General features: G+C 39.9%; 1 protein-coding gene across 1 annotated transcript in view; it reads left to right on the plus strand.

Annotated features, from left to right (window-relative positions):
• The first annotated feature begins 4,284 nt into the window (after positions 1–4,284).
• Positions 4,285–13,060, plus strand: part of SHPRH (SNF2 histone linker PHD RING helicase) — a 133,064-nt gene continuing 124,288 nt past the window's right edge. Inside the window, exon 1 of the mRNA XM_036766257.1 lies at positions 4,285–4,591. The gene's annotated coding sequence lies outside the window, so the exon portion shown is untranslated. The remainder of the gene's footprint in view (positions 4,592–13,060) is intronic.

Genomic DNA, 13,060 nt, shown 5'->3' on the forward strand with positions numbered 1-13,060 from the left:
GTCGATCTATACCTAGTTTCTACCAGGATACTTTCTGATTTTTCTCAGCAGTTTTTTTTTATCCCAGGATCTTTGGATTCATCAAATGTAAGGCTATTGTGATCTTTTTCTTCTATATTAATCTTAATACTTAGTATGTAATCTGTTTCATGGATTGATTTCTTAACTTCTGGTGAGCTGTTAATTTTATTTCCAATTCTTTATTTCACACTTCTCTTTTCTTTTCTAATTTTTTCATCTAGCACTCATTTCATTTATAATTTTTTTTAGCTCTTTAAAAACAAAACAAAAAAAAGTTCTTACTAATTTCTTCCAGGAATTCTAGTTTAACAGATATTTTGGTGTTCATTTCTTCTAGTTTTGCATCTTGAGTGTCCCTCTCAGCATAACAGCTCCTTATGGAAAGATTTTGTTTTTACTTGATCATCCTTAATTCTTAACTTCAGACTTTGCATTAAAGCCAGACTCTGTGTACTTCTGGAGCTAATGTTTGGGTTGAGCTTGGGACTGTTTTATGTCCTCAAGTCTGCGATGCTACTTTCTCCAGGTATTAAGCGTTGTGTCATCAAGGATTTCAGAGGGAGTTCAATCTAGAAATCTGCAAGTGTTCAGTATACTCAGAGTGGTTTGATTCTGGGCAAAGTCTGAGTGCTACCCTTCTGATTTGAATTCTGCAAGTTCCTGACCTGTGTTTGGGTCTGGGCAACAAAACTACAGCCTTATCCCTAGAGGGAACTCCAGTAGACTGCAGTTATACTCAATTATTATCAGCCAGATGGAAAGCTCTGTAGATTCAGAGTGACAGAACCGCAGGCTTCCCTTTTCTTGACACTCTCTCGCTGCCCTGGTTGTTCTTCTAGGCTGGGTTCTAGATCTGAGACTCTATTCCCAGGGTCAGAGCCATATAGTTCTGCTTGCTTCTGTTCTTGCTCTTTGCCTAGTATACAGCCTCATTCCATGACCACTCCTTGCTATGGAATACCACCTCCAGATGCCGGTCTGCAATGCAATCTGCAGTACAATCTGCACGGGATCTGTGACTCGGCTCTGGGTTATGTGTAACAGAACAGCCAGTTGGTTTTTGTTCCTGCTCCCTGCACATCATCAGACCCCTCTGCTCAATCTGTGACCTCTTCTTGTTCTAAAGCATCCAAATAGGTCCTAGTTCAGCCCTGCTTTGGCTCCTCCAGCTTAAAGGCCCCCATGCAGTACATTCCTTGATAGACTCCATTCCCAATGTCCATAGAGATCTGTCTTGTATTGACCTGGGCTAGACAAATGATTGTGATTTTTCTGGATGTCCCAATCAGGACTCATCCTGGTACATTTTCTAGATCTTTACGGAAAAGTTGTAAGAAGAAACTGAGCTGTATTCCTTCCTCCTCTTCTTCCATCTTGGTTAATCAACTGCTTAATTAAATGTATACTCATGATTGGTTACACTAAAATATTTAATCTTCATTGGACCATTTCTTAATACTATAAACATATTGATGTAAAATACATAATTCTTGCTAACTCCTATTTGAAATACAACCAAAAAATCTACCCCTAATCACCTCCTTGGGTCATTGCAGCCTGGATTGTGGATCCTGGACAATGCCAAGCACTTTGTTCTTATGTCTAATGACTGCAACACCAGACCACCATAGCACTGTATTACTGTAACCCAGGGACTATTTCTGGTTCTTGGGCAAATTTGCTCCTATATTACTCCATAACTTGGAAAGGTTTATTCCCATCCAGCTATTGCAGTTTGGCTTTTATGACACCTTCTGGCTACGTATAGTTAGAAAGTGTGGGGCCCAGGGATGATTAGAACCTGAAGTATACACACACCTGCCTTGTATGTTTCCCTAGTGAGAAGCCTGATTCAATAAGTGGTGAGCTTTTGTTAGGATCAAAACTCTAGTGTAAACATACAGTAGAATGCCTGTCACACTAATTAAGTGTCCAGTTCTTTCAGTAAAAGCCAAAAAAAAACCCCAAAACTAATGTGGTCTTACGCCTTATAAATAGAGGTAGAATATTCAGAACATGGGGATAATCTTAATATATGGTTTCCTAAGTCAATATACTGCCTGTAGAGATCCTTATATACTATTTAGGAGCCCTAGATTCTATGAGTTTGACACTATTTGCCGAGATAACCTCTGAGGTTCCTTCCAGCTGTGATTCTGTGATTATTCATGCAATAGCTATGAGTACTTTTTCCTAGATTTATGAGAAACTACCTTTCCACTATGCTTACACATCCTGAATTCTACCAATGGAGGTTGGGGAATGTATGCACTAAGTAGAGTCCTAAAATAAAATGCACAAGTCAGTGGTTGTGGCAGCACCTCAAATAACAACTCACACTTATTAGTGCTTTGAGATTTAAAAATTGCATTTTCCACAATACTGTGAGATAGGTAGTGTAAGCTTGTCTTTTGTGTCAAAGGATCTCAAGAAATAATGGTCCTGGGTATACTTTGAAAGATTTTCTCACTCTCTTGGCTTGTGGTACCCACACAGGAAATTTGGAAACTCTAGCAGACTCTTGCCTAGCAAAATTAAAAGGAATTTTATTGAAACACTGAAACCGAAGTGGAGGGGAGAGAATCTAGAGCAGACTTCAATGCTCTCACTAAAATCTACCTAAATTTCCATTTAGTTACAATCCCAATTCTTCTCCCTCAGCAGTCCCCTGCTGCTGCTAGCACAGCTCTCTGTCATGGCTCATTCTGCAGTTTTTCACAGGGGGGACCCCAATGTGTGCCTCCTCTTTCTTTGTCACATATTATCTTTTAGCCAGGAAAGCTCAAAAACTCTCTGGAAGAAAAGCTTTCTATGGCTTAGTTGCCATCTTTGTCACCACTTATGGGGAGATGAGATGAAGCAGGGTGGGGTTGTGGGAAACATTCAATTTTCCCTGTGTGGTAGGAGACACAGTTCTCTCTCAGACAACCCTAATGAGCCTTACAGGTCCCTCAAGAAGTTTGTTACAAGGATAATTATTTTCTAACAATTAGAATTAACCAAAAGAGAAATTGGGCTGTGTTGGTAGCATCCCCCTCATTAGGTTGTCAAACAAAGACCAGAAGACCATTTGTTGAAGTCTTTCAAAAGCAGTTCTCAGTGAAGTACAGGTTGGTCTATAGCCTCTGAAGTTCCTTCCAGTTGTGAGTCTATGAGTATTTGTGCAATAGCTATGAATACCTTTCCCCAGCTTCATGAGAAACTACCTTCCCACCATGAACTCTACCAAGGTGGGTCGGAGTTGGGGTCTCTAAGGTTCCTTCCAGCTGTAAATCTGTGATTCTAAGATTCTATGAGATAGCACCAGGTTAGAGATTTTCCCTCACACATAGGTACTTGAGTACTTTGAGTGAGTACCTATTTCCCCTCTCAGTACTTCAGTTACTTCATCTGCAAAATAGACAGAAAATCCTTGCATTAACTAATCTCACAGAGGTATTGTTATAAAGCAAAACACTTTGTAAACTTTAAAGCACTATAGAAGCAGAAATGGTTATTATCATTTCCCAAGCGATTCTTTTAAAAGACTAGATCAGGGGAAATTTTTCCTTGTACTAGTTAATTTCAACAATAGCTAATTTTTACATAGTGCTTACTATGTGCCAGGCACTGTGTTAAGCACTTTACAGCTATTATTTAGTCTGATCCTCACAACAACCCTGGGAGATAGGTGCTATTATTACCCCCAATTTACAGATGAGGAAACTGAGTCAAACAGAGGTTAAGTGACTTGCCCTGAGTCACACTGCTAGTGTCTGAGGCCACATTTGGATTTAAGCCTTCCTGAATTTGGCCTGGTGCTCACAGAGCTGTTGTACCAAAATAAACTTTGTAAACTTAAAATCACTACAGAAATGGTAATGCTTATTGTTTCCAAAGATATTCTTTTAAAGGGGAGAAGTTTTTCCTTGCACTAGCTAATCTCAGAGAGCTGTTGTTGCAAAGTTACCACTTGGTAAACTTTAAAGCATTATAGAAATGAGAATGGTTAATATCACTTCCCAAGTCACTCTTTTAAGAAACTAGATGCAGGGAAAAGTTCCACTAGGATCTAACAAGTCACTGCTACTAGTGACATGCGCCAAAACAAGGTTTCCCAAATCTCTGGGCTTGTAACTTACACAAGCAAGTCAGTCCCTAACAAGCCCCGCCCCCTCCACGGCCTTCCCCAACCCATCCTCCCTGCTGCGACGAATGTCATCTCGCGAGACTAGCGCTCTTCTCCCCCGCCCCTTTACCTCCGGCTCTTGGCCTGGCACTTGCGCAGAAGGCTGACGGAGAAGCGGAGACGGGGAGGGATGAAGGAAGGTAGGCGGTCCAAGTGATGGAAGGTGGAGCCGCCGAGGGTTCTCCCTGACGCGAGCGCTCTCCCCGACCTCCCGACCCCACGCTCCCCTCGGAACTCCGTGGGGCGCGAGCCCAGCGGCCCCGACGAGCGACAACCCAGCGGGACGGGCTTAAAGATCCTCCCGGCCGCCAGCTCCTCCCCGCAGCCCCGGTGGTAGGAGCGGCCCAGAGCGGCCGGAGAGCCTGGGAGAGGAGAGCAGCGTCGCGCCACTGACACTTTTAGGTAGGTTACCTGGTGATGGCGGCCCGGGGGTCCAGGGGGTCGGACCGAGAACGGCGGGGGCTGCTGGTGCCCGGAGCGGCCTCGAGGACGCGGAATAAGAGGGGTGTGGGGGAGGGAGGCTGGCGTCCGGCATCCACGCAGCTGCCCCCGGCATCCATCCACCCCACTGCCTAAACCTTATTACTCCGGCTACCTTTTTTTTTTTTCCTTAGGACTAGGTGGGGTTTGTAGGAGGAAGTGCCTAGAGGGCTTTTCCTCGGGGGGTGTAGGGGGGGAGCCGCCGAGAGAAGGCTTTTGTTTTGCTTTTGCTTTTTAAAAGCAACCCAGGGAGAGTACTGGGACTTTAAAAAGCCTTGCACGGTCCTTACGGGGGATTGCATTGTTGTCAAATAGCCTTGACATAGATTGCGATCCCCCGGGGAACTGTAAGTCTACTGTCTTAAGGACATACTGCTGCCTGGTCTGGGCTGGAGTGTGACAGCCAAATGGGCAATTATTCTGTGCTCTGGCTAGATAAAGGAGAGACTTGGGCCCCAAAGAGTCTTTCTTATCTGAAAGCAGTCCTTGGTGTCCAATTAAACTCATCTGAACTTTCGGGAATAATTGTGCTTTTTATATGCTTCTTTGAAGTTGATGGATTTATTGAAAAGGAAAAAGTAATTTTCCCCCCAAACCCCTGTATTGTTTATCTGATGGCTGTTATAGTTAAAGGATGTACTGCTTATCAGATCAGAATTATAACCCCATTACCGATGGCACTTGCTGTGTTCAGCAAGAAATACTGGATTTGGTTACTTTTTTTTCTTGTAGGTATTGATTAACTTGGTTTGTGACTTAAACTGGAGGTATTAAAAGCACCAACATAGAATGGTGAAAGACTGGAGACAGTATTTGATGCTAATCGTAATAAAGCTTTTCAGTATCAATATACGTAACATTGGTTACAGCCAGTGGAAAAGTAGAAATGGCCAAAGTGGAAATAAAGTCGTTTAATATTGTTTTAAATCAGTCGTTTCGGAAACCTCATTAAAGATCAGATGTTACATCAAAATCTTAAATTTTAGATGCAAGATCACTTTCCTTGGTTAATCTACTGTAATACAAGTAATTGAAATATGATGTTTGTTAAGCCTATCTCAAGAATTAGAAACTGCTGGTACTATGCTTTTAAAAGTTATTTCTCTTCCTTCCCCCTATTTTCTTTTATGGGAGAAAAATGATTAACAAACATTTTGTCTTAACAGAATGGCTTGAATTTATTTTAGATTAGATTAGTATGATCTTTAAAGGTGAGATGTTTTCGAGTGTATCACCTTGTGTGTTTTCCTGCTTTACATTCTGTGGAGTAGAAATAAAATACACTGCTTACACTGGCACCTCTCAGATGACAGTGAATATTGTTACCCTACCTCAATGGAGATTAGACCACAGCTCAGAGTTCTCTACTGTGCATAACATTCCGTATTAGTGCCTTTATCCCCCAGAAGAAACTCAAAGGTTTTTTCTCATTTCTCTCCTGAAAAGTAGAGCAAGATTAAGTATTTTTTTTTAAACTGATGTACAAATGGAGACACAGATTGAAACGATTGAGTCAAGATTAAACAGGGTCAGAGCTAGGAAACCATTTTTACTCATTCAGTAGTTTTGTCTTTTCTGTGGGTGTAGTGTTAAGTTCAATCATAAAATTGATGTCAAGGTTCAAGATTTACATTATTTCAGAAGAAAATTTGATGTTTTCTGATCTGAGTCTTAGATTCAGACCTCACCATGATTTGATCTTTCTGAGTTTCCTTCCTAAAAGTACTTCAATGGCATATGTGTATTGTATTCTTTTAAGATTGACTAAGTAAAATATAATTATTAGGGAATCTATTTTTTTTATATATTTTGAGGCACACTGGGGTGTCATAAAAGTAGAATATGTAATCATTTCTCTAATCCAAAACAGATATTAAGGAAGGATGAAACCTTAGATTAATAACTGAGTTTGTATTTGGTCTGAAGTATCTAAAAAGCCCAATGTGCCTTCTAAATCAGTTGTAGGATTGACTTCATGATTCAGACCTGCTTTCAGGTTAGAGAAATCATGATCTGGTTTGATCTGAGACCCTGAAATCTTCTTTAAATGAACCCAAATTAGACACATGAACTACGACTATATCGGGCACTAATTGCAACACCTTCTCCCACCCCTTTCTATCTATACCAAACCCTACACTTGATTTTTATTCATACCCCTGGGGATTGAGTCAGAATTTGGTCAACCTTTGGGGAGAGAAAAATTCATCCCTCTCCATCACTAAATATGGTGAAGACTTTTCAGAGCCAGACCCTCTTAAAACAGGGTACTTGGTTGGTTATCATACCAGCAGATAATTATATCATTTCATTGATTCATGAAAATGTCTGTTGTGAGAACTTGAACTTGACAGTTTGCATTTCTCCAGTTTTGGGGAGTACTAGAAACCTCAGTCTCAAATAAACAGAGTGGTTCATTTAAAAGCTAAGATAATATGTATTTTGTGTGGACTTAACCTTAATAAACTAAAACTTTGATGACTGGTTCAGAATCTTTTTATTTATTTAAGATTTCGATACTACCCTCTCCCAAAAGGATTTGAGTTGGTTTCATTTTAAACAGGATGTCAGTAAAACAGTTAGAGCTAGAAAAAGGACAGAATATTAGTACCTAAATTAAGCTGGTAACAACAAGCTCTGGATTTGACTCAAGTTTCTTGGCAGTTAAGTTAAAAAGGAAGACACATCATGTTACAGTTTTCCTTTACTGACAAAAGAAAACATGTTTGCAGATAAACTTTTAAAAAACTACACACAACCTGGAATTTACTGCAAAAGATACAGAAATGCTATCCCAACGGGTAGATTGTAACTTGATGAAGGAATTTTGAGGTGGGGAAAGGGGAAAAGGAGAGAGCTCCAGATTGCTTACTTTCTAATGATCTACTTTTAATTTTGTTGTTGTTCAGTCATTTTATGACCCTGTTTGGGGTTTTGTTGGCAGAGATGCTGGAGTGGTTTGCCATTTCCTTCTCCAGCTCATTTTACAGATGAGGAACTCAGGCAAACAGGGTTAAGTGACTTGTCCAAGGTAACAGAGCTAGTAAGTACCTGAGGCCACATTTCAACTCAGGAAGATGAGTCTTCCTGACTTCCTGGCACTCTATCTGCTGAACCACCTAGCTGCTCTTTCTTTGGAATTTGGAGAACCTACAAGAATTGATAGGTAGTTAATGTGTTTATTAGTTTATTACTCTCAAATTTTTCAGTGTCTTAAACCCTTGGCAAGTTTGTTGGGTTTTTTTTTTTGTAATTAATTTTTTTTTTGTTTTCAGTCCCTTCCATAAGATTTTCAGTTTTAAATTTTCTCTCCCTCCTCCTTCTCCGCTCCCCACAAGGCAGTGTGCAATCTGATATAGGCTCTACATATACATTCATGTTAAACATATTTTCATGTTAGTCATGATGTAAAAAGAATTAGAACCAGTGGGAGGAACCATGAGAAAGAAGAAACAAAACAACACAACAAAAGAGAAAGAGAACAAATAGTATGCTTCCATCTGCTTTCGGACTCCAGTTCTTTCTCTAAATGTCAATAGCATTTTCCATCATGAGTCTTTTGGAGTTGTCTTAGATCCTTGCATTGCTGACGAGAGAGCTAAGTCTGTCAAAGTGAGTCATCGAACAATTTGGCTTTTACTGTGTACTATGTTCTCCTGGTTCTTCTCATTTCACTCAGCATCAGTTCATGTCAGTCTTTCCAGGTTTTTCAGAAGTCTGCCTGCTCATCATTTCTTATAACACAATAGTATTCCATTACATTTGTATACCATAACTTGTTCAGCCATTCCCTAATTAATGGACGTCCCCTCAATTTCCAATTCTTAGCTACCACAAAAAGAGCTGCTATGAATATTTTTATATATGTGAGTCCTTTTCCCATTTGTATGATCTCTTTGGGATACAGACCTAGAAGTGGTATTGTTGAGTCAAAGGTTATGTAGCATTATAGCCCTTTGGGCATAGTTCCAAATTGCTCTCCAGAATAGTTGAATCAGTTCACAACTCCATCAACAATGCATTAGTGTTCCAATTTTCCCACATCTTCTCCAGCATTTATCATTTTCCTGTTTTGTCATGTTAGCCAATCTGATAGGTGCAATGTGTACCTCAGAGTTGTTTTGATTTGCATTTCTCTAATCAATAGTGATTTAGAGCATTTTTTCCTATGACTATAGATAGCTTTAATTTCTTTATCTGAAAACCACCTGTTCATATCCTTTGAGCATTTATCAATTGGAAGAATGACTTGTATCCTTATAAATTCGACTCAGTTCTCTATATATTTTAGAAATGAGGCCTTTATCAGAGACACTGATTGTAAAAATTGTTTCCCAGCTTTCTGCTTCCCTTCTAATCTTGGTTGTGTTGGCTTTGTTTGTGCAAAAACTTTTCAATTTAATGTAATCAAAATCATCCATTTTGGATTTCATAATGTTCTCTCTCTCTTGTTTGGTCATAAATTCTTCCCTTCTCCATAGATCTGACAGGTAAACTATTCCTTGCTCTCCTAATTTGCTTATAGTATCAGCCTTTATATCTAAATCATTTACACAGGATTACAGTCATGTTGATAAAGTTATTGGACTATATGATTATTATGGTCCCTTTAGCTCATACATACTCTGATTCCTCCAACAGGTGCCTGTAGGACAGCTATCTTTTATGAATGGTTAAGAGACAATGCTTTAGATTCTATACACAAAGATGGCAAAATTATCATTCTGTTCCCAAAGTTAAAGAACATATTTTGCTAGACAAAAAGCCAATAAACTTTAGCATGCAAGATTTAGCAGGATGCATATTTGTAGAACCAATATTTTCTTTAGAAAAGAATTTTGGATCTTCTTTAGAAAAGAAATTTGGATCTTTAGTTAAGTTCCCCAAAGTTCTAGCTTGAAATATTTCTAAGGCAGATACTACCAGATAATTGCCTTGTCCATCAAAAAACGTCAACCCAATTCTTGCAGAATGTTTAATTTTATATACTGCATCATGGATAAAAGCCAACAGGATAAGTTAACGGCAAAATGTATTAATAAATAGCCAAATGAATTGACCCGTGGGTGGAATTGTTTTAGTTTAACCATTTAGAAGATGGTGAAAATCTTCCAAATATGATGTCACTGATAACTGAGTGTCTTTTTCTGATAACTAACAATAATTAATAACATATATCAAAAGGTTTACAGAGTCCTTTTAAATAAGTTACATTATTTTTACATACATTATCTCACTTGATACTCACAAAAATCCTATGATGTAACTGTTATTATTATCCTCCATTTTATAAATGGAGAAATTGAAACTGAGAGGTGTTAAGTGACTTGCTTGGGTCTTGGTTCTTCCTGACTTAGACCAACACTCTATCCACCATACCATCTCTAATTAATAAGTTGAGTTTGTTTTTAACTAGACCTGTGATTTCTTCAATTTATGAAGCTCCCAAGTGACAAATTCCATTCCTCCAATGTAGATCATAACCTCTGCAGTTTATAGTCTTTAGGAGTTTCCAAGAGTGCACACACTTTTCAACTAGTATATTTGGTTTGTTTTTGGCAGGGCAGTTGGGGTTAAGTGACTTGCCCAAGGTCACACAGCTACTACATGTGTCAAGTGTCTGAGGCTGGATTTGAACTCAGGTCCTCCTGACTCCAGGGCTGGTGCTTTACTCACTGCGCCACCTAGCTGCCCCTGAACTAGTATATTTTGGGGGGTGGGGGTTGACATGACCTCCGGTCTTCCTGACTCCAGGATGAACTCTATATTTACTATAACAGAATGCTACCCATCAAATTGTTTCTTAAATCATCAAAACAAAAAGAGAAGTGTAGTATTCATAAAGGAGACTGTTTAATTGGAGAAAATATGGCTAATTATCCCCAATGGTTGTGCAGAGTTGTTTTAAGATTCAAAACAGTGGGATCCCCTGTTTGACATCCTTTAACATTGAGATGACCTCAAGTATTTATCAAGCAACTTACTATGTGTTTTGCACTGTGCTAGGTGCTAGATCTTGCAAGATAAAACTATAAAAGTTGCTATCTTGAGTTTACAGTCTAGCCCAGGGAGAAAATATGTACATACATAGTTATACACAAAATAGATAAGTGAACAGGAAATACTTGTGCATGTTCCAAAGGCTACTTGGGAGATTATACCATTCTGTATATGTTCATAAGGAATTTGTTCTCATCCATCAGTGCCTAGCTACAAAAATAATTTACTAGCCCTTAACTCTCACCCAAATCAAAACCTTTCAGCACCAGCACAGGTCTGATTTAGAACTCTTAGAGCCCCTTCCTTCCTTCCTTCCTTCTCCCTCTGTCCACATAGGGAATTATACCCTTACCAGCAGATGCTCTGCCCAAAGGAATATAAATTATGGCCACTGAAACCTCACAAGATATCTTGGGGTTTGTGGGCTAGATGTCTTTTTTAAGGACCGTGCCTTAAACCCAAATCACCCTGGCTTTCATCGTTTGACCAGTAGTTCCAGCCCAAACATCTTTTGGTCATTGTTTGGGTTCTGGTGGCCCAGAGTGAGTGTAAATAGCAGTTGTTTCTGTTTTGGCCAGAAACCCGAGGGGTCTTCCCTTCCCAGACTTAATTTTTTTTTTAAACTAGGTAAAAGAGGCCATTCTTTGCCTCACTTCTTACCTAGCCTTAATCAGTTGAATGGGTATTGCCTTAGACAAACTGAGATCTGGGAAAAACCTTAGCTTAAAAAGGCCAAGGTCTCCCACCGTATCTGAGGCCATCTCCAGTTGCCCTGAGCTATATTTTGCCACTGGGCCCAGATGGCTCCAGAGGACAAAGTAAGGCTGGTGACTTTGCACACCCCTCCCTCACTTAAATCTAATTCACTGGAATGTCATAGCATCACCTTCCTGATGTCATGGTCCTCTTCAAGAATGAAGGACAAACAACAACGTGACAGTTATGCAGTCATTGCTTGAGGACCTCCAGTGAGGAAGAACCCATTACCATTTGTGGCAGTTCATTTCACTACTGGGTAGTTCTAACTGTTAGAAAGTTTTTCCTTATGTTGAACAGATATTTGCTTCTTTGCACATTAGTTTTTGTTCTTATTTCTGCCTTTTTGGTTCAAACTGAACAAGTCTAATCCTTTTTCCACATGATAGTCATTCAAAAATTTAAAGACAGTTATTCCATCCCCACCTCTCAGCCTCTATCAAGCCTGAAGATTCCTAGCTCCTTCGTCGTATCAGAAGAACAGTTCAGAGTAACTTTTAAAAAGTTGTTTGCAGCATTCATTAATCTTCATCAACCTTTTACTTGATGTACAGGAATTATCAATGATCCAAAGCACACCTAGACCATAGACCAAGCCTGCACAACTTTTTAGCCCACCTGCTTGTGGCCCATCCTGAGAAAAATGTAGAGGATGTAAAACAGCCCTGTATAACATACCACCCATGGGCCACTTTGGCCAGCCACAAGCAGCCCTCAGGCCTGCCATAGACTATTAATCCTTCTTTGGACCCTGTATGAAAACGTTACACCACAGCAGCTATTCCAGACCCTTTCATCCCTCCTCAAGCCTCCCATGGCACTCCCCTATCCCACTCTGTCAGCAGAGAACCTAGCCTCATACTTCATTGAAAAAATTGAGACCCCTTGAGGAGAGCTCCCTCTTCTTCACCACATCATTTCAAATCACTGACATCTTCCCCTACTATCTCTTTCTTCACTTTGGTCCTACACAGGTCCTTATCCTTGCCAAAGCAAACCCCTTCACGTATGCTCTTACTCCCATATCATCAAATCATTTCCAGCAGATTCTCCCTCTCTCATTCCCACTCTCACTAAGTTTCAGTTTCTCCCTAAGTACTGGCAGCTTCTCTGCTCCCTACAAACATGCCTATGTCTCACTGTTTAAAGAAAAAACCCTCACTTGATCCTACCATCCCTACTAGCTTTTGTTCTATATTTGTCCTTCCCTTTGTAGGTAAACTCTTTGAGAATCCGTATAATCGGTGCCTCTACTTCCCATCATCTCATTCTCTTCTAGACCTTCTACAGTCTGGATTTCAACCTCATTATACACTCAGCTGTCAAAGTGATCTTCCTAAAGTGCAGGTCTGACCTAATAATAAACTCCATTGGCTTCCTATTACTGCCCTTTCTTATCCTGATCAAATATCAGATCTTGTTTGGCCTTTATAGCCCTTCACAACATAACTCTTTCCTACCATTCTGGTTTTTTTACACTTTACTTCCCTCCATATAAAATGAAATATAGTTGACAGTGTCCTCTTTGCTTTCCCTTGCACATGGCACTCCATCTTCTTACCTCTTGCCTTTTCACTTGTGGTCCACCATACCTGGAATGCTCTCCCTTCTCACCTGTATTTCCTGGCCTTTCCT

This window comes from Trichosurus vulpecula, chromosome 7, assembly GCF_011100635.1.
Source record: "Trichosurus vulpecula isolate mTriVul1 chromosome 7, mTriVul1.pri, whole genome shotgun sequence".
In the NCBI taxonomy this organism is placed as follows: Eukaryota; Metazoa; Chordata; class Mammalia; order Diprotodontia; family Phalangeridae; genus Trichosurus; species Trichosurus vulpecula.